Source organism: Anas platyrhynchos, chromosome 1, assembly GCF_047663525.1.
Source record: "Anas platyrhynchos isolate ZD024472 breed Pekin duck chromosome 1, IASCAAS_PekinDuck_T2T, whole genome shotgun sequence".
NCBI lineage: Eukaryota > Metazoa > Chordata > Aves > Anseriformes > Anatidae > Anas > Anas platyrhynchos.
In genome coordinates this window covers 5035216-5061053 of record NC_092587.1, presented here as the reverse complement: position 1 = coordinate 5061053, position 25838 = coordinate 5035216, and the positions used below count along the sequence as shown (strand labels likewise).

Here is a 25838-nt window from a genome sequence, read left to right as displayed (position 1 = left end):
ACACAAATCCAAAAACTGATCTGGCCAGAAGAAGTTTCTTTGTGTTTAATTGGGTTATTCTGTGTTTAGCATCTTAAATTAGGTGGTAAAAATCTCTCTGCTGCAAAACTAGGACTCAGTAATGATGGATACCTAAGACTCATCAAACATCTTTTGCCATGTTTTCTCCTCGTCCCACTTGTGCTTTAACATTTTAAATGGAGAAGTGAAACTCCTTTCCAGATGCTTTATAAACACTAAGATACTTTTATGATGGAAGATTGAATTTTACTTTGTTAGGAAAAAGCTACAATAGAGCAACAGAGTTAAACAAAAGTCTTACTGTAAAAATAAATAAATAAATAAATAAAAAGTATTTATATTACCAGTGCTTTACTTCCTAGAGTTTGAAATAGGAATTTTTATTATATATTAAATGTTACACTTGTTTACAATTTTATTTCACTCTTATTAAAACTTCATCTTTTTCTATAAAAGCACTAACTCTGGTCAACAGAAAAGAACATAGATTTTATCATATGAATTGCCAGAGTCTGATAATTTTAATTTTCTAATTTTGACATTTTCAAAAAATACCTCTTGTTAGAGCCATGTGATTTCATTATAATCACAGGTTTCTTTCTTTTTCTTCTTCTTTCCTTCCTTCTTATCTTCCTTCCTTCCTTTCTTCTTAGATGACTATTCTTCATCTTTCATCTCCTTAAAACCATGAAAAAAAATCAAAAATTATAGGAGCCCAGATGTCAAACTTCCATTAGAAAATATGAAACCTCCTTACAGTGAATGCTAAGTGCATTGTATAGAGAACATTGTGTCATATGCCTTTTTCATGGTATTTCAGAGGCATTAACAATTATATGTTCTGGTTGGTGTAATTTATTACATCTGTTAGGGTATTTTTCTTTTAAGCCTAATATGCAAATACTGAAGGGCCAGGTTGAAAGACCTGTTATATGATTTATTGCAACACTAAGATTATAACTCTCTCCCCACACACACACTCTTTCCCTCTTTCCCACCCCAGAATATTTTTAAAGGACATCAGTTTGAGAAAACAGACACTTTCAGCTTCAGAAAATTTCATTAAAGTGATTTTTTGTGTGGTCATCTTACCTCTTTTCTCTCTCTCTTTTTTTCTCTCTTTCTCTCTTTTTTTGTTTGTTTGTTTGTTTGTTTTCCATGCATGCAACTACCATTCTTTAAAATTCTTTCCCTTCTGTGAAAGACGCTGAAGCCCCATTGTGGAAAGAGGAACAAATTCTAAAATTCTGATGCCCCTTGTGTCTAGGCACAGACATGTCTTCCCAGCTGCCAACCATGCACCAGGTCCAGCTTGCCCAGCAGTGTATGAAAGAGTTTTTTTCAAAGCTTCAAAATAACAGTTCCCGTTTCTTTAGAGGTGAACTTTTTTCCTCTGTTGGAATAAATTGGTTCAACACAGAAACCATGCCCCTCACCTTTTGGGAGACTATCTAATTCCGACAGATCTCAGCCCCCAGCTCTCTCTTGGCAGCTGCTGTGAGTTTTTCTTCTCTTTCCTCACACTCATGCTCTCGTTCACAGTCCATCAGGTCTGGATCTCAGTCACAGTCCCTTTCACTGCAATTAGAAACATGTGGGAAACAAAAAAAAAGCTCCTGCAACTTAGTGTATGCAAGAAATATAAGTGAACTTTAAACCTAGAAGTTGAAAATTCCATTTACCCTGCATTTACTCCTTCATGGCACTGTGATGTTGGGCTGTGGATTTTTCCCCTTCATTGGGAAGGTGAGTTGAGATTATTGTAAGGTGAAGGTGAAAAATGTCTTCTTTAAGAGGCCAACATCTCCTTAAATAGGTTTACTGACAGCCAGTACCTACTCTAAGCCCTTTTCAAGACATTTCATCTTTTCTATTTCTCAAAAAGTCTACATGCATTTGGAACAGCAGTAGGACCCACTTCTTATGAGAAGGATAGAACAGATTATTGTTGCCCCAAGGCAGATGCAAACTAAAGCTGATTCTTTGCCAGATAAAAACCTTCAAACCTTGCATGTGTGGTAATAGATTACACTAAGACTTCACATGCAAGTGTGGTGGACAGGTCTCCTGGCAGTTTTTGAGTTGAAGTCCATTGGGGTTCCTCTGTGCCATCTCTTCCTGGCCATCAGCCAGTTTCAAAACAAACATGGGGCCTCTTGTTGCTTCCTGTCAGATTATCTCTTTTATCTTGGGTTCTGCTGCAAGAAGGAAAAATTATTCCTATATCTGTTTTGCCTAATTACAAAGGTTTGAGTTTTTAAAAATCGCAGAGTTCAGATAAGGCTGTTCCCACTGATGTCAGAGACAGTTCAGAGACTTGTGTCTCTCTGCATTCAATAAATCATGCAAAGTGACTGAAAGGAATTTGTGTTCCCAAATTCCAAACTGTGATCCTAAATTTTTCTTCCTAATCCTTGAGGTCACCCAGCCTCACCTCACCTCTTTTTCATTAAGTCACTTGGGTACTTAATACTACACATGCTCAGAACTGCTTTTCTGGCAAGACTTGGTAGAACCATACTAGTTTGTGTCTAGACAGCTTCACAGTCTACAAGTTGCTCCTCTGCCTAGGTCTCATGAAGAGGTCAGCTTGGCAAGCATCATCAGAGCATTCCTTACATGAATCAACAGGCTTGAAAGCCCTGAAAGAAGGCTGATGACTACCACTTTGTGACTGCTGGACTTACCCTGGCATTTATATAAAAACCTTTAGGCTACATCATTTGTTTAAGCACTGGAAAATTTAAGTGTTCATTTCCTAATTTGCTTCATGCTGTTCCTCCCAGGATATTTGTCTGTAGTGTCAGGGCCAGAAGATATTTAGCAGAGGAATATTCTACACTTCCTCCTGACATTGTACAAATTTAGCAGCAGAGAGGTCAAACTGGCAGAAAAATTATGATCTTACTGCAGGGCTTACAGCATTCACTTGGAAGGAACATGCCAATCTTGTTGTGAGGTCTCTTTCCAATGTCATCTATGGCATTTTGCACTGATGATCATTTGGTTGAAAGCAGAACCCATCCAGCAAGCACAGAGAAGCTATCACAAGTCCCACCTTTTTCCAGAGTGATCTAATTATGAGTCTGCAGAAATAGTTTCTGCCTGGTTTGTTCTTCCTTTCTGTTTCTCTCCAACCCCTTTTCCTCCCCTCTCTATCTCTCTGCACAGTCTAATCACTCTGCTTCCAAAGGACAGGAAAGTCTTTTCTTACAATTACTTGCAGTTAGGTCCCTTCTCAAGAAGTGACTCACTTGGTAACTTGAAAGAATTTAGGGAGGTGGAAGCATTTTTCCTCATGTAAAATGAAGATTATACCTCGATTGAGCATCTTTAATGTAGACTTCTACATCTGAACTAGATTTCTTAAACTCCATTAGTAAGCAATGGAGTTATTTGTGCTGTGATTCATCTGATTTATTTTTGCAGCTATGTCAGGATATGAAAAATTATTCCTCGCTGTTACTTTTTTTTTTTCTTCACTTGGTAACAACAGCAGCTGAGAGACAGTAACTCAGCTGTGGATGCAAAAACTACTGATATTTAAAGCTATGTGCCATGCATCTCACCCTTCACTCTTTGTGGGACCTGATTTAAGATGACCAACACAATGAATCCATATACCTCTGGACTGAGAAAAAAAACTAATGGATTTAAGAACAGATCAAACTATGTACTCTGGAGTAATTTCTAGTCTTTATATATATTTATTCATTGTCTTCTAGAAAGTTTTCAAGAAAGAGTAACATCTAATCAATACTCTCCCCATTTCTACTGGTAAGAGACTATGGCACTATTATGATTGATGGCTTCACTGAAGAAATGTTATTACATCTACTGAATTTCTTTCCAGAGGAGGAGGACAGAGCTCATAACAGGCTGAAAGATTCTGAGCTGAATGATACCTCTTAAGGAATGCTGACACATGCTACACTAATTCACAAGAATGTGAAAGCAATCTCCGGAACATGACAATTCAGTGACTGGCTGCAGTTAACAAGTGATTGGGAACATGATCTAAAACTCCAGCATCCCATTTATCTCAGGCTAACTTTTGACTAAACTGTTTTCAAACTCTATAAAAGGCAGACACGTTGCATAGGCATTTAGGCAAGGATTTCTTCTCTGTAGCCCCTGGACAACTTTGTAGTTAAATTGTTAAAGAACGCTGGTCAGAGAAACTACTGGCATTCATTATTTTTGGTCGTATATGTGTGTGTGTGTGTGTGTGTGTAAAGAGAGAAAAATAATACATAGGTTATACATTTTAATCTGATAGCCTTACATCAATTTAGCTATGTATGTTACAGTTTGGAGTTTCTAGTGATAGTGCCTTTCCCCCAAGACTACCGTGCTAACAACACTGGTTGCCTGACCATAATAGGTTGTAAAAGGCTTTCTGGAGAATTTTGGTCTACTTTTTTTTTTAACTACTCTTTTTTTTTTTTTTTTTTTTAGCATTTGTTACTACTTTTCTTGTACTACTTTGGTAAAGCATCTCACAGCATTTGTGATCTGCTGATAGGCAAAGGTGAAACTGCTGGCCTGAGAAGGTCAAGTGCTTCACAACATCCTCCATGAAGGGCTCAGCGTAGGTCATGTACTCTGCTGCCTCCCAGCACACCTATACTGAGGTTGCATCTGATCAGGGTGATAGACCATAAGACCCTGCAGACAGAGCTTTTGTTGATCTTCTCATTTACTGACATGTAGGCAACACACTACCTGACAAGCTGCATTTCCAGCAGAGCTCAAGGTCAGACTTTCCAAGATCAGAGATGGGGTTATATTTTTAAGACTTCTCCACACTTGTAGTTCACCCAGCATATAAAAGGTCGGTCTCTGCCTTTTTTTTTTTTACTTGCATGCAAAAAAAAAGAGTGAAGAATTCTTACATTTGCAATAAATATGGAGGGAAAAAAATCAATTTTGAAAGGAAAAATGCTGCAGACTTGTCCTGTCTAATGAGAAAACGTGAGTTCATTTACCTTTGCGTCTTTTATTGTCAGAAATCTACCAAGACTTTGTATGTGTGTGAGATCAACAACATAGGAGAGAGAGAGAGAGAGAAAGAGAGAGGTCAAGAAATAAAACCAATTCTGGATTACAGAATTGATTACAATTTCTTCTGCATGCACACAGCAAGTCTAGCAAAATGATTTTACCACAGGTCCTGACACGGTTACTTTAATCTGGCAGAGGACTACAAACATGTATTAAACTTTTCTTTTCACTTTTTTTGATTCCATTGGATCTCCTTTCAGATTTTCTTTCTCTACCTTCTTCCAGGCTCCCATGTTTTGACAGTATAGCCCAAAGGCTGTTCTAACCAATACAAAGTTATTATTCTTATTTGGACAGAAAAGGAGACAGTCCTGTAGTGCTTCTTCATGCAAAATATAAATGAAAGCTTTGTGTTAATCATTTCCTTCATGAGCAGATCTCAGCTCCACTTGGAATATTTGCACTTCCACTCAAGTATGTAAAGCAGTTTTGAAGTTTGGATCCTTAGAAATATGTAAGCATTTGAACTGATAGACAGCAGAGTGGGAAACCAATAGCCCCTGAATGTAGCTGTTAGAAATTTCCATTGAATTCCCTGAATTCCCTTGATTGAGTTGTCTGACTTCTCTGATCAAACAAAATAAAAGTTTTTAAAGTTTGAAGAGCATTTTATTTGTGCAAATATCAACATTTTTTTAAATGACAATTAAAAACAAAACAAAAAAAAAGACAGAAGTTTCAAGTAAAACTTATTGAAAACTCTTAATAATTGTGACTAAGTATTTCCACAGAAGGCACGAGCATGAGGTGTGATCTAATCTGAGTCATTCACTTAATAAATTTCTTTACGTGGGCTCTCACTCCAAGAATCAGCAACTCCTGACATTTAGTTATGTAGAAAATATATAGTTTTGAACACAGAGAGTGACTGTGAGTGCTACTTATTGATATTGGTATGCACCTCTTGGGTTAAGAACTTGGAGACCGAATAGACATTACAAAACTGGGATGAGAGACTAAACCCTGATCTTTGCAGAACAATGCAGGGGCAGATTGGTTGTTATAACAATGACACAAAACGTGTCATTCAGATATAAATGGGAGGTATTTGTCTCAAAGGGTACTTTTTTTCCACTTCTGGGAAAAAAAAGTAAATAAATAAAATCAGTTAGCTTCCTGAGATATGAATGCCGGGGTACTGGGGTCTGATCTTTGAAGGAATTGATTCAAATCTGACTTAATTTTTCAGGTAAGGCTGAGTGGTAGCTCAGACAATGTCAAAACAGGCAGTCCTTTATAGTAATAAACAATTTGTTTTATGATCATAAGATAATTCAGATGAAAGTCACCTAGTCTTGCCTTTTGCACTTTGTGCTATTATTGAGTACTGAAAGTAGAGAAATGACCATAACTTTTTGCTATAAAATTTTCCTATTTTTTTTCAGTGCTGATTTTCAGGCTCATGCCAAGTCATAAATCACACAGGAACACTATTTGCTTAGCAAATGAAAACCATTGACAACTTGATGTCAAAACCTGATACATGTTGAGAAACTCTTTGCAAACCATGCTGATGATAAAATTGTTTTTCAAGATCTTTCACAAATCATTGGCCCTCTTCAAAGCTGGTTTTAGTCTGGAGAGTAACATCTACAGGAACAAACTCTTATTTCAAGCCCTATTTCTGTGTGATTCTTAATGCATCCAGGGTTTTCTTTCAATAATACAAATAAGATATTTGTTCATACACTGTATGACTCTATGACCCTCAGGAGTGTCTAGCTGCAGAAATACAAGAGTTTGATCATGTCTAATGTCTAAAAGAAGCAGTCCTTAAGGTAATGTTTTTGCTCTTGTATTTAGCTCTTGGTTTCAATGTTCATATTCCAGGTTTCTCCTTACCCAATGATACGTTGATATTACAAAAGAATGACATTATAAAAATCTCAAAGCCCTTCCCAAACTGTGATGATTATTCTCATTAAAAGCAATTCTTATCCACAGGGGTATATAATTAAAAAAGAAGCAGACACTCACTTACTGAAAGAGTTCATAGAAGCACAGGTCACACTGTAAAAATTAATAAGGAAAAGCAGTAAGGACAGAGGTATTGATATAAGCAGAACTATCACTGTGGGAATAAATTTAAAAAAAAAGTCACTTGAGGTTTTCTCTCTTTTTTCTAGAGAAGCAAAGCCTTGGAAGCCCAGTTCCACTTGGTCCATATCATATATGTTGGCCTTCTATACAGTAGTCGCATCAAATGGAAATCGGTGTTTGACTATACTAAGAGGTGTTATACACCTAAGATATTCCTTGCACAATGGAGCTTGCAGTCCAAATAGGAGCTCACACTGAAAATAAAAAATAATTTAAAAAAAAAAAAGTGTAATAAAACCCCAGGCAGAAAACAGAATCAAAATAGTCTGTTCCATATCTCTCATCCTAAAATTAGAACCACTGAGCACAATAGACCGTAGATTACATTGCCAAGTATAAAAACAATCTCAGTTTACTCTAGTTTTGCAGCAAAGTGTTTTGTTCTGTTTTCCAAGTTGCATACACTGTCATCTGTATTGTCATTCCATGGCAGAAAGAGTGTGTAGGCTGAGCAATTTCTAACATCCTTTGATTTTTTACTTTTTTTTTTTTTTTTTTTTTTAAGAAACATCATATACACAATATGATTTGGTTATTTTACTTCCTTTTTTTTTTGGCCAAAAGAATTGTAATTCAGAGGGTCTGATTTGTTATGTTGTGCAATATTTTGAAACCATTAACCAGCCAGCATGTTATCAACTACTCAGTAATTCTCCCTGTATTTTTCCCCCTGCTAACAGGTTATCATCTTGCTATGCTCTGTGCTTTAGATTCAGTCATCTCTGGCATGCAAGGAAAGCCTGCAGCAACCAAGCAGGGCATTCCTTCAATCTGTATTTAACAGTTAATTGCAAACCTGTTCCTTGAAGTACTGCCACAATTCCTTGCTTCACTGCAAAGTCTTTGATATCAACCTACTGCTTTTGGAAAGATTACAACTTGTGCACTTGGCTACTCTGGTCAGATGTGCACAAGAACATCAAGTATGAAAGTAAAATTGCTTTCTGCGCTGCATGTGAACCCAACAAACCTCTCAATTGCCATGTTAGATATGCTTCGAACTAGTGCAAACCTGCCAGGGAGCTGCTTTGGGAGAATGGAAATTTCCAACAAGGAGGCTGTATTTCTGGATGGAAATGGAGGAAAGAACTGTACAGGGTAGCCACAATTTGGGGTAAATTCACATAGCTTGCCAGAATTGTTTTCACGTCAAATAAAGATCTATCTTCACACCAGTAACTGAGCATCAAACGCTGTTCTCATTTCCAGTAGTGCAAATCCAGAATACCACTCTTAAAGTCTATTCATCAAGAGGATTTTGATAAAGATTAACGACTTCTATCAAGAAAGAGATGTGGCAGACATTGAATGGGAATTTAAAATGACAGTTTCCAACTAAATATTTCAAACTGTAAGTTACACCCTGTCAATAGTGAGTTAAATTCAGAACACCCAGAATACAGACAGCAACATTTACACACAGGATCAGCTGTGCTGAAGAATAGGAAGGGTTACGTGACTGGCTATTTTGTGTTAATACTCCGTGTCCACTAAACAGACATGAAACTATTTATATTTTGCATAGTCATATTTGTATAAATTCATTGTCCTCCATACTTATAGTACTTCACATTTTAGTGGAGTCCATGTCGATATTAATGCATTGCCCCAAATGTATCTATAGTCTGACATTAGAGAGTCATGTGCATAAATGCTTAAACTAACTAGGTATTGATTTGCTCTTTCTTTTGTGGAAAAGGAGTTTGAGAAGAGTGGGGTCAGGAAATGCTGACTGTATTGGGAGTTTTGAGATATCTTTGGCTCCAGGCAGTCTTACCTTACACCTGGGTATGATCCAGGACTTGCATTGGCTGTGCATGAAGACATCAGTCCATGCTGATTTTTTTAATTTATATTTTTTTAATACCCATGTAATATTTTGAATCCCATTTGACTATAAGAACCTCCTTATAAGTTTGCAGCTCCTCCATGTGTTTGGTGATTTTTTTACCACTTTTGTGCAGACTGGGAAATTATTTATCTATCCATACAGTTCTCTGCCTGCTCAATATATGTCTATTAAGTAGGTTCCAGTAACTTGTTTATTCCAGGCTAGACTTACAGGATCTAACTTCATCCAGGAAAACATAGCCTTTATAATACTTTTCCAGCACCAATGGACTCTGTTCTATGTTGTACATATAGACATCAACTACAGGGTATATTGGCAGGGTTAGCAAAGAAAAGCCATGGACCTGAGAGCTACCAGTGAGTTGACAGGTCACCAGTATGTGTTTCCTACTGCTCAAACAAGCCTTTTGCATCCAACTGAGAGCAAATGGTAGATCAAAATGATCCACAACAAACTCATTATTAAATTTTTTAGCTCTTAAGAGGCTGCTGCAATCATCTTGCATGAGTGTCTACAGCAGACAGACCACAGAACTTCACTAAGGAGTGAATATTTTTGACTTGGACCTGGAACTCAGCTTAGTCTATGGCATTCAACACTTACTAATTTGTCCGCATCCTGTTTAAATATGAGTACCAGAAATGATAGTATTATTTTACTATCAATCTCAGTGATGTCATGTATCTGAATAACAGCAGCTTCAACTGAACTCAATAACCCACACAGATTGTATACCCACATGTATATGCTAGGATTGTATCATACGCCTTAACAATGTAGCTGTTTATATGTATTTGGAGGGTATACATATACATCTATTAAACCCCATACCTATGCTTCCTTGGTTCCAGATACATGTGCTTTATCTACCAAACTGTCAACAATGGTATATTCTTAAAGCAAAGGACCTTTTTCTGATAAGTTTAAATATACCTAAGTAACTGTGCTACCAAAACCTTTGGAAGGCTATGAGTAAGAAATCCATATTCTTCCTTTAATTCTCCTGATTGAGCACTACATCACTTGAAGAATTTGCTTAGAAAGTTGCTTTCTTCATACAAGTGTATTTTTTATTATTATTTTTAATTAATAATTATTTTTTTAAAGCGAATTAATTTTTAGAGGTATAAGATTCCAACAGGTGTTTTTGTAAAATGAAGTTGAGCTCTGCAGTGTTTCAAATCTATTTGAGTAATTTTTGTGTTCTTCAAGGCTGTATTTACATGATAGTGGTACTTGCTGCAGATCAAGCGAAGGATAATATTCCTCTTTGCTTCTTTTTCCCATGTATGGTACCACAAATTGGAGAAACAAAAAAATATATAGATGACCTTTTTTTTTTTTTTTCCATAGGATTGCAGGCACATTAGCAATTTTAGAGACTTTAAGCAATTGCATGTACAAATGTATAAAACTGAGAATAGGGAGACCTGAACTAAAACATTGGAACAGATCAAGATGAAGTGTTGAGAGTACTTCAAATTAAAAACTGGATCCAGATATGAAATTTTCAAATGACATAATTTTGACTTCCTAGCAAGCAGAATACAAAGACCAGTAACAAGTTAAGTCTGCATTTAGGGAAGTTCAAATACCACTGATAAATATGGGAGGTTGGCTTATTTCTAAAATGTGTAAATACCAAGACAGATACTGTAGGTTAAGAAATTTTGCTTTTGAGTTCAACAGGATGAGGTCTGTTGCCAGAACACCTCTGTCTCTGGCAGTATTACCATCAACATCTATTGAAACCAACTCATCGGTCATGGGTTTGGAAGTTCAGCTTAAAACATATAGTCTTGTGCTTGCCTTCTGTCTCAGGATGTAAAAGAAAAAGCTCTCTTACATTACTCCTCACAGAAGAATAGTTTCTTTCTGCAGAACTGGCTTTCAATTTTCCACATCAGGACCTTATTCTCTTTATTGCCGAGTTTACCATACAAAGTCACAAACATATTCATTTCTCCTTTGCTAGCAATTAGTTCTTCAATACATAGGCAGATGTTACTCTTTAGCTGTAGCCTAAATATATGAGCTCCTATTTGCCATAAGATGTAATAGATCATGTTCCACATACAATTTTCAAATGACTTCAAGCCTAAATCATAATAAAGACTCAAGAGTTAACATTCCTTTCATCTACAGATTATTACTGAACATTTCTAATAATCTAGTTAAGTTGTATGAAAAGCACAGAAAGAGACATGAAACAGATTTCTCTTCTCATTTTCTTCAATACCGGGAAAAAGAAAAAGACAAATCCAGCAACAATATTTTTTTCCTTTCTCTTAGTGCTTTAACACAGTGATTTTCTTTGAAAGAAAGTATGTTGCAATCAGCTGGGAAAGCTATTAAATGTTGTTCTTGTTTTCTGTGCCACCTGTGAAATACCATGCAAAAGATTTTAATCTTTGTTTCAGTATTTTTTCCTTAAATTCATTCATTTAAATGGAATTACAGTTCCTTTGATCCAAAGAAAGAAAACTATAGCTACAAATTCTATTTTTAAAGTTTATTAAATAATAAATTATATATTTAAATAATAAATTATAAATTTAAAAGATATGACTTCATTGACAGGCTGGTGATATACCTTGGTAATTACATTATACTAGTGAATAATTACCATTGCCAATGACACCTGCATGCCCTGCCCCAAGGACAGGTAGGAGAAAGAAAAAGGAGAAATGGGGTGAAATGTTATTCCCACCCAGGTAGGAGTTTGTGTAAGATCTTTTTACTGCAATTATATTTGTTTCTTGTAGAGTTCTCATGTTAGATTAAATTAAGGGACATGGCCTAAGAGGCTGGATATTGACTCACAAATCAAGAATATGTACCATGAGCTGGGACACGTGAGTTCATGAGAAATGTAGTTATGGCAAAGAACCCATGAAGAAACATTGAACATGACTCATCTAAACTACAGTTTCTCTTACTTTGCAACAGCATAGTTGGAAGTAACTGAAAGCTGAAGTGTTACCAATACATTTCAACATTTCTGACCTAAGAATTTATTAGATTTTTTTCTTTCCCCAAAAATCATTTTCTTTGAAACCAGACTGAAAATAAATGTTGACAGAGTGGAAATTTCTCTGTGTTGAAATTCCAGCCTTCGTTCTGATAACCCATATTTGGTTGGAACCATCGGACCTTTCTGTATTATTTATTGTTGTTTATATTCAAGGTGCCCTTTCCAAACAGACATGAAAATATTTGGCCTCTGCTATTTAGGTCTTGTATCATGTTAAAACTTAAAAAGCTAGTTCATTTAAACTGTTGACATATATAAAAATGATATTGATGTTTTAGAAAATAGAAGCATTTGTCCTCCTTCACTGAACTTACAAAAAGTCACCATTTATTTTATTTTATGCAAAGTTTTGTGAGGAATAAGAGAGAGAAATTGAGACTGATACCATCCTCAACAAAAGTTTAACCGGGAAAATTTCTCAGAGTTCTGAAAAAGAGCTGAAAGGAAACAAGGTTGATGATGTGACTGGTAGGTCACAAATGATTTTCTTCTATGATAGAAGGGAACAAAATAGGAAAATGGTTGTTCATTCTTCTTCAAATCAGTTAAGCTATGTCATTTTGACTCTAAAATATCTGACCTGTGGGGATCTGAGTGTAAAAATACAAAAAGAGTGAAGACTGTACTCTGACAGGCATGCTAATTTCATTTTGCCTCAGTTTCCTCATTCCTAAAATGGGCAAAATAAGCTTATGGGCTGCACAGAGTGTCTAGGGAAATTTTGAGAATAAAGAGCACTTATTACTGTTCCCCCATTTTGTTGTAAGTGCAGCTCTTCAAAAGGATAAACTCTCTGCCCTCACCATCCTCTACCCTATGAGCCAAGTTGCCACCAGCTCATTTACAACCAGCTGAATTTCTCTGAGTGCCAGCTCTTAAATAAAAATAAATAAATAAATAGATAGATAAATAAATAATACAAAATAAGAAGAAAGATTCCTTCTTTTGACCAAATCATTTAAATTAAGAGAAAGTGTTCAAAATAGGCTCTTGCCAGAACTGATGTTTAGGGACAGATTCTGACCTTCTTTAGAAATGAGGTGAGCCATCAGCACCATTACATGGAGCAGGATTAGCACCAGACCCTTCATTTCCCTGCCTTACTCACCAAACAACATTTCTCCATAGCTCTGCTCCACTGATTGGAAAGGCTGCAGCTTAATGGCCTTTCATTGCAAACTTCCTTTTAGTGCCCAGCCCAGCAATTAGGCCCCAGCCATGCTTCACGACCTCTGACTGCCTCACTGTGAGCTTTGATCAGATCTTTGCTCACTGACACACATCTAATAGCCCACCACCGCACCAACTAAGCTATCAGGTCCTAATTTATGCCTCACTCTGCATCCTAGGCCAAATAAGGAGTGTAATTAGCTATTATACCAGCCAGAAGTTTGACCTGACCTCCTGTTTGGAAGTTGGGCATGGAAAAGGAAAGAAATGAGAAAACTACTGAAAATGAATTTTGTGGTGCTCTGTAAAACAATACAAGATCCATACACAAGCAATGGCCCTTCATTCACATTTCTGCTGACCACATAACATCATCAGTAGCCAAAATTGCAAATTTTATTTTTGCAGGAGTCTGTCTCATTTTGGTAGCAGATAGTTCCTCTAAGATCATGCACTGTTGCTACCGACATGAATACAGTTAAACGAATGAAAAATGCTAAGAAGCCCAACAGTTTTACAGTTAAATACAAGAGATGTGAAAGGCATGGGTTTCACTGTCACTTTTTTTCATATGGTTTCTGATTTTATTTTGAAGTGACATTAAAAAGAGATGTGGAAGCAAGGCAAACAGCAGCAAAAGAAAAAGTTTCATTTCAAGTCTATTTTTTTTTTTTCCAGACTGAAATGAAATGTTTTACTTCTGAGCCCTTGGAAAGGATGTTTATTCTACTCTAAATAAAACTGAAGTATATTTTTAAATGAAACATCACCTCAAATTACTTTGCAAGAGTCCAAATAAAAAACATTTACATTTTTTCCAGAATCTTTTTCCCACTTTCCTACAGCTTTTTTTTTTTTTTTTTCCTTATTTGAAAGGGTTCTCTTCGATCAGCATGAATTCACAAAATATTTCAGCCAACTGACTTGTATCATTTCAGTGGGAAAATTTCCTACTTGAATCAATCATTCCATTCTGTGCGGCCACCTCTCATGAGGCAGAGAGAAAGCAGAGCCCTGGAGAGATGTTAGCTTTCCTGAGGCTACGGCTGCATCAGGGCACACTCTCATTTGGCACATGCACTCCAGCATACAGATATCCACCCGCCAGCACAGGCAGAAGGTTCAGGTGGTCTTTTATTCCAGATGTACAAGGATGAATGCTTTGTAAACACCTAGCTTTGTCTTGCCTCTACTTCTGGTTAAGACAACAACCTTTGCCTCTCTCCCAGTGTAAGAGTAACATAACCTGCTGCAACCAGCATTCAACCCATCAACCAAGCTCCTTCCAGCATCTATGGGCTTATTGTGGGACCTCTGACAAGACCAGTTAAAGGTAAGAAAATGTTGGATGGGGTTTTAGTTCCTGAAAGCATGGAGAAGAAACTATAATTAAAGAACATCCTTGTCATGGGCTGGTGAGGTGGCTATGTTGAGCTGACTAGTAGATGTGTGAGGTTTAGTGTTGTTCTATTTTAGCTAAGTTTCAGATATTAAGTGATTTTCCAAAACTGTAGGTAGACTGATATGCTGAAGAGCTGACTTGACCATTTCTCTGTCAGTTGCTAGAGGAATGAAAACAGCTCTCTTAGGTGTTTTCATATCCAAAATGTATGGTCACCATTGTTATCTTTCCATCTGCTGTAACAGGTCACAGAAAGCACAAGTTTTTATTTCCCTATGATATTCTAAAATAATCTAAGTGACAATATCTCTGATATATGTTTTTTTTTAATGAGATATTACTTCTTTTAAAGCATCAAATCACACTTTGTTGGGATATTTAAACTTGTGTTTTAAGGTCGTCTTTATATTCTAGATGTGTCAGAATGAAAAAAAAAATAAAAAAATCTAGCATAATATATTTACAAAATAACATGATCACGAATGTGAAAGCTGTTTTATCTTTTCATAATCACTTTTAATCTACGGTGCTATATTTCTCAGTTTTGTTCTGTTTGAAAAACGAACAAGCAAACAAACAAAACCTAAAGTTCAGATATGAAATTGTATACAGTGAGAGGATAACAGAGTTTGGGCCTCAGCCTATCTGTGAAGGGCCATCAAGGACACAGTCTCAAAACACCAAGTGACCTAAAACTGGTCCTGTCTGTCCCCTTGAACTCTTCTGAGAGCAACCTAGAATCTCAGCCAAGATCTCAGTGACTGCAAACACCAATAGTGTCCCACAGCCTGGGACATGCAACACCCTAGGGAGAGTTCCTGACATCTTTATACTGAGGAATACATTGACTATTTTTGGTTGCAAAAGTTCTGGCCACCTGAAATCCAAAATATAATTAACTGAGTCACAATACTCTGAGGATGTCTCCTTTCTTGATTTTCTCCGTACCTACTTCCTTAGGTCTCCTTTCTGGCAGAACTTATGTTCCCTAGTTTGAATGGGAAGTCATTCAGGATCCAGTTCACACAGGAGGTCAAAATTTCCAGATAGAAAGAATTGTTCTGGCTTGCTTAAAATGAATTTAGTCATGCAATACCCCTATCAGGGTGAGACAGCTGATCTTAGGAAATACCTCTGCCCTCACTAACAGACCCACTGTCTCCAAAAAAAGCAGTAGCATTGCTCTTTCAAGGGAAGTTCAATAATCCAAACACGAGAACAAGTTTCATCAGAGGTTGACAGAACACCATTAGGAAGGGATTACAAATTTTAGAAATCTGTGTTGGACTGGTATTTGTTAACAATTAATTTGCCTGGGGAAAGAGATGTGGTATCTGGAACACCCCATGCCTTAGCTTTGGAGAGAATTCTGATGTGGGACAGTGCAGAAGCCCTGAAATGAACAAGTGGGTTGAGAAGGTCATTGAATAAAAAGTTATTTTTTTAAGCACTGTGGACCTGAAATTATTATTTGACATTTTATTTTAAGTCGGTGTTGATAAAAGTATATTAGTAATACGACGAGTAGAAGAGAGTTGAAAAATTAAAAGGGCAAATCAGGATCTGAATCAAACAAATATTACATTTCAAACAGAAATCACCAACGGACAAGGACAGTTGTTCTACCAAAAGAAGTTATAACATGATCCAAAAGGTAGAATTAGAAACCAAACAAACATGGGCTGGAACAAACCAGGGTAATTAAATAATGGAACAACTCCCTCCACCACTGCCCACTTTCAAATCTAGAGTGATGTCCTCTGAATTCTGGATCTATTGATAGCAACATAGAACAGTTAATGCAAGAATTACTTCAGAGAAGTCCCATGACCTCTGTCACTAAGGAGGTCAAGAAAGATGAGAAAATAAATCCTTATGGCTTTAAAAAGACCTGAGTTAATATCCTTTCCAAAATGTTAAATGTTTAAGGCTGAGCAGCATAGCTATTGTGAAATGGATTAAAAGGGGGGTGGGGAGAGGGGGATGTTTTTGTTTTCTTGTTGTTTGTTGTTTTGCTGTTTGTTTGTTTTTAAGACAGAAGATAATTAACTTATGGAATGCATTGCTGTGGGATGTAAGTGGAGAAAATATCTTCAACTCATGTTAAAGATTGTACACCTATTTGAATAACTGGTTAACTTGCGATCCAGAGAAATTTCCCTATATCAGAACACTTGATTAAACAAACTTAATGTTACTGTGATTTTCACAGCTCTTTTTAGATGCTATTTCTTTGCTTCAAGTGGCATGGTCTCCAAAAATGATGCCTCAGGCCAAAGGTACAAGCCTGTTTTTGAAGCAAAGGTTTTTGAAGGTATCATTTCCTCAAGAAAATTTTGTTTCATTATACAGAATAAATGTTGGCCTGAGAGGCATAAAAAAGGTCTGGATTCAAGACAGGATCTAACCTGCAACTGTTAGAACTATTCAGAAATATCCAAATTCCAGGCTCAATTAGAATACTGAAGAAAAAAGAAAAAAGCCAACAATTAAATACTTACCTTCACTCTGGCTCCTAATTCTTTCTTACTTATTGAAGAATAACTTGCTTATGTGATTGCAGCCCTTGGAACAATCTGCATTAAACAGAAATCACCATATTATATTATTTAAAAGCTTTTTCCTGCCACCTCATAATCAAAGCCCTGGGAGAATATTTATTGTGAAGTATTTGCCTTATATTTAAAAGGTTCTTAATTTCAATATGGACATGGTTTTCTTTCAGGGAAGTCCTTTGCTTAATACTTCTTTGTAGCATAGCATCTTATATAACATAATTTCAAAGCCTCCCCCTCCTTTTCTGTGTTTTTTTTTTTTTGTTTTTTTTTTGTTCTCGGGAATTTTTTATCAATTTTTTTCATTTCCTACACACCTATTTAGCACTGTTCCTACTGATAGCTTTTTTTTTAAAAAAAAAAAAAAAAAAGTCACAAGGACAGTTAGTAAACAAACTCAGATTTATTTTATTTTTTTTCTTTTTTTCAGCAATGGTATGAGGCTGAGTCACTTTTTTCCCCCTGGAAAGTGTTTATGTTCAGAGATGCTTGATTTTTAATAAGATGCTTCCAAATAAAACATTTCCTTTTGAACTATGTCAAAGCATTGAAAGTAATGTCATTATTTTTTTGTTATGTTTCAGGAAAACTGAGGTTTAAACAGCAGAATTTCCAGGGGGAGAACTTCTATTTCTAAGAAGAGAGGAAACTTTTTCTAAGATGGAAGGGCAAAAAGGCACTTTTTTGGAGGCAAAGTATTCTACATTAGGACTAAATATGTGCATGCATGTATTTTCAGTGTTTCCTGATAATCAGGTATTCCGATGAGCTTAATTGTAGAAGCAGTGAAAGGGGTTTTCTCTTACACATTGTGCAGAACTGCTGAATCAGTGTTCCTCAGTGAAACTGCATGACAAGCAGTGCCAGGTGCTCTATTTTGGGCACATTTTTTTTTTAGAAAAAAAGTCATTTCTATATACAGTCATTTTGACATGGGATCTATGTGCTTACCTGATTTGATTTCTCTGTCAGTGACTGTCCTCCAGGAAAGGTCTTCTTCTTTAACTCACTTTGTGGGGTCTGAAATTTTGGTTCAGATTTAGTGGCATGCCAATACAAGTGTCTCCCTATTTATATATATATATATATATTTATTTTTTTTTTCCCCCAGAAACTTTAAAGAGAAGGAAAGTGTGAGCAGCCAGTCTCCTAAACACTGATTTTTAAGGTACAGTTATACAAGCAATGGTTAAGATGTAGCTTGGATGTGAACTTTCAACCCAGTGGCTGCGTCCTGATTGCTGCTTGTCATGCATGCAGAAAAAATGTGAAGCAGCTAAACTCTCCACAAAGGAGGGATGAATCACCCTATGCTGTATGCTGTAGGATAAGGGCATGTCAGTGTACAGGTACTGTAGAGGAGTGAAACACCCTGGGTTTATGGCCTCTCTACTTGCCTGTAAGCCCATACTCAGAGTCTGCACCAAAGAAGCACTGGGCATTCCTAACTAAAAGAGAAAATTCCTGAGTTTATAACACAAATTAAATATTCCAGAGTGTAAAACCATCAATAATAAAATCTGACAGTATTTAAGAAACATCACAATGGGGAATAGTTGGTGATTTAAAGGATATAAACATTGATTTGGGAAAAATTATTTATCCACATAATAGCCTCCAAAGTATTTTTCCCACTTGCAGTATTTCAGCTTGCCCTGAGAGTGAGAAGCAATCTTTCTGCTGGCATCAAAATCCTGATGCAGCTGGAAGGGGCTTGATGCACTTGAAGATGTGATTATCCACAGGAAGGAGAGATCCTGCAGCCCTGGTCATGACATGGTGGTGTGCTGACTCCGCAAAACGTCCCCTGCCAATTTGACAACTGCGTGGTTTGCAGTTTTGGAAATCCAAGCATCTTTCTGGGTATTAGTCTGGAGGCTGAGGGCAAGAAAGAAGCTGCAGAGTGGTGGATGAGGGATTAGTAAGTGCACAGAGGTCACGGTATTAAACAATATGTAAACTTCACGGTTTAGGCCCTGCTCCAGCAAACAGGGTTAGGAGTTGAACAGAGCTATTTTCTTCCATCACTGGCTGTCCTCAAATTAGTATAGCAATAATATCTGGTAGCTGACAATGGGGTCCCGTCGTTATAAATTTGTTTTGTAAATACCTACATGGCAGAGGCTGGTTACAAAAGAGCTCAAAACCCGAAAGCAGCAGACAGGCAAAGATTGTGAGCACAGACAGATGCAATCCAGGATGTTCTGCTCCCCTCTGCTGAGTTTTGGGGAGTGGAGGGGACAGTAAGTCTTTTTCTCTGCTTACTCCTCCCAATAAATCCTTGGTTAATTTAAAGTGTAGGCAGGCCAGCTTTGCGCATTTATCTGAAGTTTAAGGAGTTAATGTATACTGCTGTTTTACTGCTGAAAGACAGAACACAGGAGTGTTTCTAGTGCACATTAGTGGTTGTTTAAGCAAAGCCAACAGGGAGCTTAAATTCCTGCTGTTTCTGCTGTGATGATTCTCTTTGTGTCACAGAGAGGTGAACCACAGTGCAGAGGACTGGCATGTCACAGTGTTACCACAGTTAATACAGGAGCAGGTAAACTGGAAGGGTTTACACCTTGCTGAAGGCTGCTGGTCAATACAGAAATAGCTACTGCCACAGTACGGCCTGTTTGGGTCATTACTTTTGAATAAGAAATGTGTCAATTATGTTTCAACATCTGGCCAATGGTTATGAAGGGAAGCCAGCTGGCTACATCACAGCTGCAATGTTTGATGAGTCCCTTCCTTCACTGTCCCAATTGTGTGGGCCTAAGAACAGAACTGTGGATCAGCAGGAGGAAGAACACAAGGCCTACTGCTGCTTTTTCCTTCTCCAAGCGTTTTATTGTAGCCTGCATCCCTTCGCTGACTGAGCTGGATTAAGTCTCCATGACAGGAAGTCAGGAATGTAGATTTATTCAGACTTGTTAAAACAGTGGCACACATCCCAAGGAAGACAAATAGCCTTTTGTGAGATAATTTGCTAACACTGTTCCACCTTAACATGTATCTGTCCTGTTATCGCATGACTAATATGGACATAACCCTGTGCACTTTTATCAGACATGCATACATATGTCAGCCTGATTTGTGTCTCACTTGGATGGGTGAAGAAGCCAATGGACCTGTGCCCAAGCAAAACTCATTGAACTGAGATCAAAATCTGCTGTGCACTCTTAATTTGCTGCTTGTGCCTTTTTGCAGTAAGTGGCTTTAGCTCAGATGAGCATTTTCAGTAAGTCATTCAGTCATTTCTTTTACATATGAAGAATTATTCATGGAATAGAAGCATTTGGTATTCACTGTCAACATTACAGTACTTTTTGTTAGTCACGTTATTCTTTTGGTTAAAAGAACAGTGGGCATCTGATCAGGAGAAAAACCTACCCTGTGAGTAATCCTAAACCATGAGTAATCAGAACAGGATGTATCTTGTTCTCTTGTAGCATTTTAACAAATGCTAAAGAATTCTATAATGTTTTAATGACTAACCTGATGTAAATTAAAATCTGATTTAAATCATGTTATTACCTTCACTGCTGATAGGGAAACTGAGGCATGGGGCCATTCAAAGTCTCTGGATAAGAAGTCCTAGATCCCAATTCAGCACAAACTTCAACTAAGCTTAAGCAGAAAGCAAAGAGGCCTTTCGGTTTCACTACTGACACAGGATTAGGGAGATCTGACTATCTCTGTCAGATATGTTGTGCGCATTTATCCTCTTTTAGTGAATGGCAGGTAGCAATACTGCCTTTGCAAACCATCTGGTTAGGTTGTGAGAGCTTCAGGGACAGGAATAATTCTTTCTTGGGCACTTGAATAGTGCTTACCATAAACAGGCGCTCCTCCTGGCTTTGCTATTGGTGTCAGTGGTGAGGCAGAAGGCTGCCAAATAAATTGTGTGTTGAAAAATTATTTTTTTTTTTATTCCTCCAGATTATGTGACTTTGACAAAATCAGCCTCCTTGGAAGCTGAACACTACTGCTTTCCACCACAGACATGAAAATGTATGATAGTGAGCTTTGGGACAGAGATCCATGCTCTCTCCATACAAGCAGCACATATTATGACCTGTTTACACTGAAATTTAGCCAAAAAAAAAAAAAAAAGTCTCTCAACTCCCAATCAATGGATAAACAAACAGCTCCAGTCACATCCTACATACAATTTCCAAAAGTACCTACATCCTTCTCTTCAGAACCAAACAAATCAAGAGATTCCACAAACAATTATCTGTGTTCATGTCTAACTGAGAGGTATTTGTGTTGGCTGGCACTGTTTTGCTGTTAACCCATGCGATCAGGACAGGCAGGTCCATGCTGGTGTTGCAATACATTCACAGAGGATACTGGCTTTCCTTTTACACCAGTAGGTGACTCTGCACTTATGCTACTGTTTCTCTGCATTTACCTTGTTTGAACCAACGGCATAATTCTGTCCAGGAATTTTGTCTTTCAGCTTTCTAGAGAACAGATGAAGCTAGGCAAAGAACTCTTTTAAGCAAATAATAAAAGCTCTAGTACCATTAATGTGCTACAGAAGAAAGCCACAGGTACACAAATAAAAGGTGGACCTTTGACCAAAGTGATACACCCACTACTTAAAAGCAGTGATTTTTTTTTTTTCTGAGCATTTTTAAAAGCATAATTTCTTTTTTTATATTTGATAGATAGTAAGTCCAGATCAAATGAATACCTTACGAACTACTCTTCTGCAGAAACCCACGAGTCTCTGCTTTTTCCTGGCAAAGCTGAAGTTAGCTTAAAATTCCTCAAACTTGACATTTTTCCCCTATCATAAAATGCTCTAGTCAAAATAGAAGCTTTGAATGAAACTGTATGATTTTTTTTACCATTTCTACAAGAAGAAATATATATATATATTCAATTGTATCACAATGTAATATTTATATTTGTGTTTCAAATAATTTTAAAATATATTTATTTAACACAATATTTATTTAGAGAGGGGGAAAATGTAAAAAAAAAAAAAAAAGGCATTAAATGATTAGATTGATCTGATTTTTTTTTTCTTGCTGCTTCATTTCAGTTCCTCAGAAAATCATGAGAGAAAAAAAAAAAAAAAATCTATGATGTGATTCAGAACAGGGTCTCATTTCCAAATACTGGAATTCCCCCAAGAATGGAAACCATGAACTCTAATCACAGCTTTCCCACTCTCTGACCCTGCAACTGATATCAGAGTCAAAGTGTTAGAAACTATATGGCAGTTTAATGCAGATTCACTCTTCCCATTTTACACACTTCTTTCACGGTGGCCTCTGCATTTTCAAGTACTCGTGTCAAGGTCCTTCCCATGTCTCACAGATTGCAACATCCAGGTGTTCTGGACATTCCCAGTGGGTATGTTGCCTCTCTATTTTTTAACAGTGACACTGTAAATATTTTGGTGCAGAGGGATAGTTGGCTTACAAAGCAAAATATTTTTAAAGCCATAGGTAATTTTGCTTTCTTGACTACATAGTGCATTCTAATTATTTATATCCTATGAGAACAAGTGACATCTTTTAACACTTTAAATAATTTTATAGCCCTTTTTTATATCTTCTTGTGTTCCATTTAAAAGAAAAAGAAAATCAAATTTTGTAATTTTAATATCCAGAATATTTTAAGATTTAGTACAGCTCAGTTGGACTTTGCTTGATGCTCAGTCAGCAATATAAATCAAAAGCAACCTTACTGGTTGTCATTAGACCTCATTCACTTACCCTTAAACAGATGCAAATCAAGAGTAAATACAAAAATAAAAAAATAAATAAAGAAAAATCAGTAGCATTATGAATTGAAGAAGAACTGGTCCTGCTGACTCTGCATTTCTGCACAATTTGGCAGTAGTGCCTGCACTGCACACAGATGAAGAAAATTGTTACAAGGCAGAGCCTGAGCAGAAGTGCTTATTTTTAGCGTAACTTAAATCAGACAATGAGTCTTTCCAAACACCGTTCACACTTTTCAGTTGTTCCACACTACAAGGTGACATGAGAGTTTTCACGGCTCATGATAAATCATTCCAGGAGGACAGTAAGAGGGCTGGCATGGGGGGAGCAGGGGAAGAAAATAAAAATTAATAGCTGAATTACTGTGAAATAAGTACTTTTACTGTGATGGATTTGATGTAGTGAATAGACTCAGGTACAGAGAAGTGGATTTAATTGTAATGCATGGATTAAGATAGACATGGAGAATGGAATCACTGTGTGTAGAATAACTTCTGATAGTTCAATTCTGGTGCATTTTCATTTTAAGTTACTTAGTTTTCTCTCCTATTTATATGTGTATGTATATGTGTATGCACATATCTAAAAGATCATAAAGTTGCACAAAAACAGGAAAAGCTCAAGCACAAAAATTACTCACCTTCAAGGAACATTGTGGCTTGTTTTTTTCTAAGACTATCCTTCTCTTCATAACGTTTCTAGAAACTAAGCAGTGAAAAATGTAGCTTTGAGAATTTCAGAGCACCTTGGACAGAAACCTGCAGTGTAACCCAGATAAATTATTCTAAATTAACATATTTCTGGTCATCAGCTCTCTACCACTGTGACTACATAAAGGCCCTGTGATTCCAATTTACTGGGGAAGTTCACTTCACTTATTTTTAAATATCTACATCCCACCCAATCTTCCTGAGATCCCTTGATAGTCAAGGAATATGTTTCTATTGCCTATTCTACATGACAATTTTATGATAGGGTGAACTTTGCCCTAAAAGCAAATATTTTCTTCCACTAACCACCAAGGAAATGTAACACAGACATAGATTTCAGCTGCTGATGGGTATGCAGAGCATAGATATACATGTATTCTCGGTACCTCCCATCTGGTTCCCGTTTAGCTGCAGCAGCTGAAGCCACACCAGGACCAGCTGTTCCTCAGGCCCTTAGCTGGTGATTATCTCCCTGATTGCAGAGATACCAGAAGCAAATTAGAATTAGATCCTTGGATACTATAGCCAGATAGCTCTATCTGGGAAGTTAAACCATGCTGACCTGAGGCTATGAAGCAGCAAAATGAACAGGCAACCTGGTTGTTTCTGTGAAAGACAACATCTGGTAGACAGGTGAGGCAGAAGACAAGGAGAGATGAGAAAGGCAGTGTCATCATTATCATTAGTTTTATCAAAATCCAAAAAGACTCTGAGTCATAACCCTACTTAGGAAGTAAAACTGTTCTTGATGCGATCTGGAGTAATTTTGGTTTGCTGCTAGCTATGCTGGGAAGATACTGTCATTTCCAGCTCACTGAAGAATCAGATAGGTGGTCTAAGCTGACTTTCCATCTATCTGTTCAGTTGTCATGTTCTGGTCCAAGCATGATGCAACCACTAAAATACAAGGAAATCAGCAATGAGAAATGCTTAGTGCACTTAATTAAGTACTGGAACGTAATCTTGAAGAACAGGATGTGAACTGCAGCTTGGGGAAGAATGGGTGAAGGGAAGCCTGTAAATATATTTGGTTATGAGATTTTGCAAAAAGTACATGCCTCAGAGCTGTTTGTGGGGTTAATTCTGCTTTGATAGATGCTTAGCAATGGAATACATGTAGTATGTCCATATGCAGCTTCAACTCTAACATTTCTTTGTGTGGGAAATTCCCCTGGATTTATGTCTTTAAAGGAAAACAAAGGCCAAATTAATCTCTGGGAAGATTGTTCTCCTCTGGAATTTATGAAGCTGTCTGAAGCAAAGGTCTTTCCTTGTAGGCCCTTCCACATCTAACTGCAGAATGAGTGGGAGTGAATTATAATTGCACGCTACAGGAAGTGGTTGAAGGAATGTCAGCAGAAGAGGCAGCGCTTTTTGTCCAACCTGAGAGCACACACAAAAAAAACACATAATATGATAATCTGGGAGACCTGATTAAGGACTGACTATACGTCTCCTTGTCCCTATCACATTCTTCAAGGGCTCTTCTTCTATCATTTCATCCCTATTTAGAACCATCTGCCTGATTTGTGCAAGTCCACCACAGTGTGACTATGCCTACTCTGAAGTCACACAGCTGATTTGCATCAGGTTATCATGGTGCCCATTGTCCAAGACAAAGCATTAAATTGAGATAAAGTATGTCAAATTACATTTAAACTTAGGTTTTCATATGTATGTAGATATATTTTTATATATGCACACAATATATGTATTATCTAATATATATGTATATATAATGAACACATATATTATGCAAATGAAAATATACATTTATGTGTATTACAGGCAGAAATATACATGAGTACATATACATGCTATATATGCAGTAACAAGGCAGTCTGATCATGTGTATATGTATACATAGAGTTATGTGTGAATTAATACACACACATATTTATATTTGGGTATGTATAGGTATAGCATGTATGTATTTGTACCTCAATCTATGTTCATAGGTTTATGCAGTAATCGCTTGTTTATCTACAGCTATGCCAGCTTACAATCACATATGAGTACTTGAAAACTTTGATATATTATAGGGCGTGGGAAAAACAAAGGCACGTGAACAGGTTTACATGTTACAGTTTGTGATGGTGCCTAAAAATCACACACGTGCATGCATGCCTTTGCATGTGTTTAGAAGCAAAATATTAATGATATTTGCATATTTGCTCACATCATTATTTTTTTTTGCCAGAAAG

At 36.9% G+C, this 25838-nt stretch overlaps 2 long non-coding RNA genes across 3 annotated transcripts; one reads left to right on the top strand and one right to left on the bottom strand.

The window, feature by feature from the left end:
* Positions 1–390: 390 nt before the first annotated feature.
* Positions 391–23953, bottom strand: LOC106016349 (uncharacterized). Of its 2 annotated transcripts, XR_011806623.1 has the most exons (5): positions 23565–23953; positions 18150–18218; positions 17145–17219; positions 1458–1599; positions 391–699 (listed from the first exon to the last, which is right to left on the bottom strand). It is a non-coding gene; the product is annotated as an uncharacterized lncRNA (long non-coding RNA). The 2 variants fall into 2 exon arrangements; XR_002401142.4 differs by lacking the exons at positions 391–699; positions 1458–1599 and adding an exon at positions 10179–11417.
* Positions 23954–24126: 173 nt separating this feature from the next.
* Positions 24127–25262, top strand: LOC140001408 (uncharacterized). Its single transcript, XR_011806622.1, has 2 exons — positions 24127–24267; positions 24912–25262. It is a non-coding gene; the product is annotated as an uncharacterized lncRNA (long non-coding RNA).
* The last annotated feature ends 576 nt before the right edge of the window (positions 25263–25838 follow it).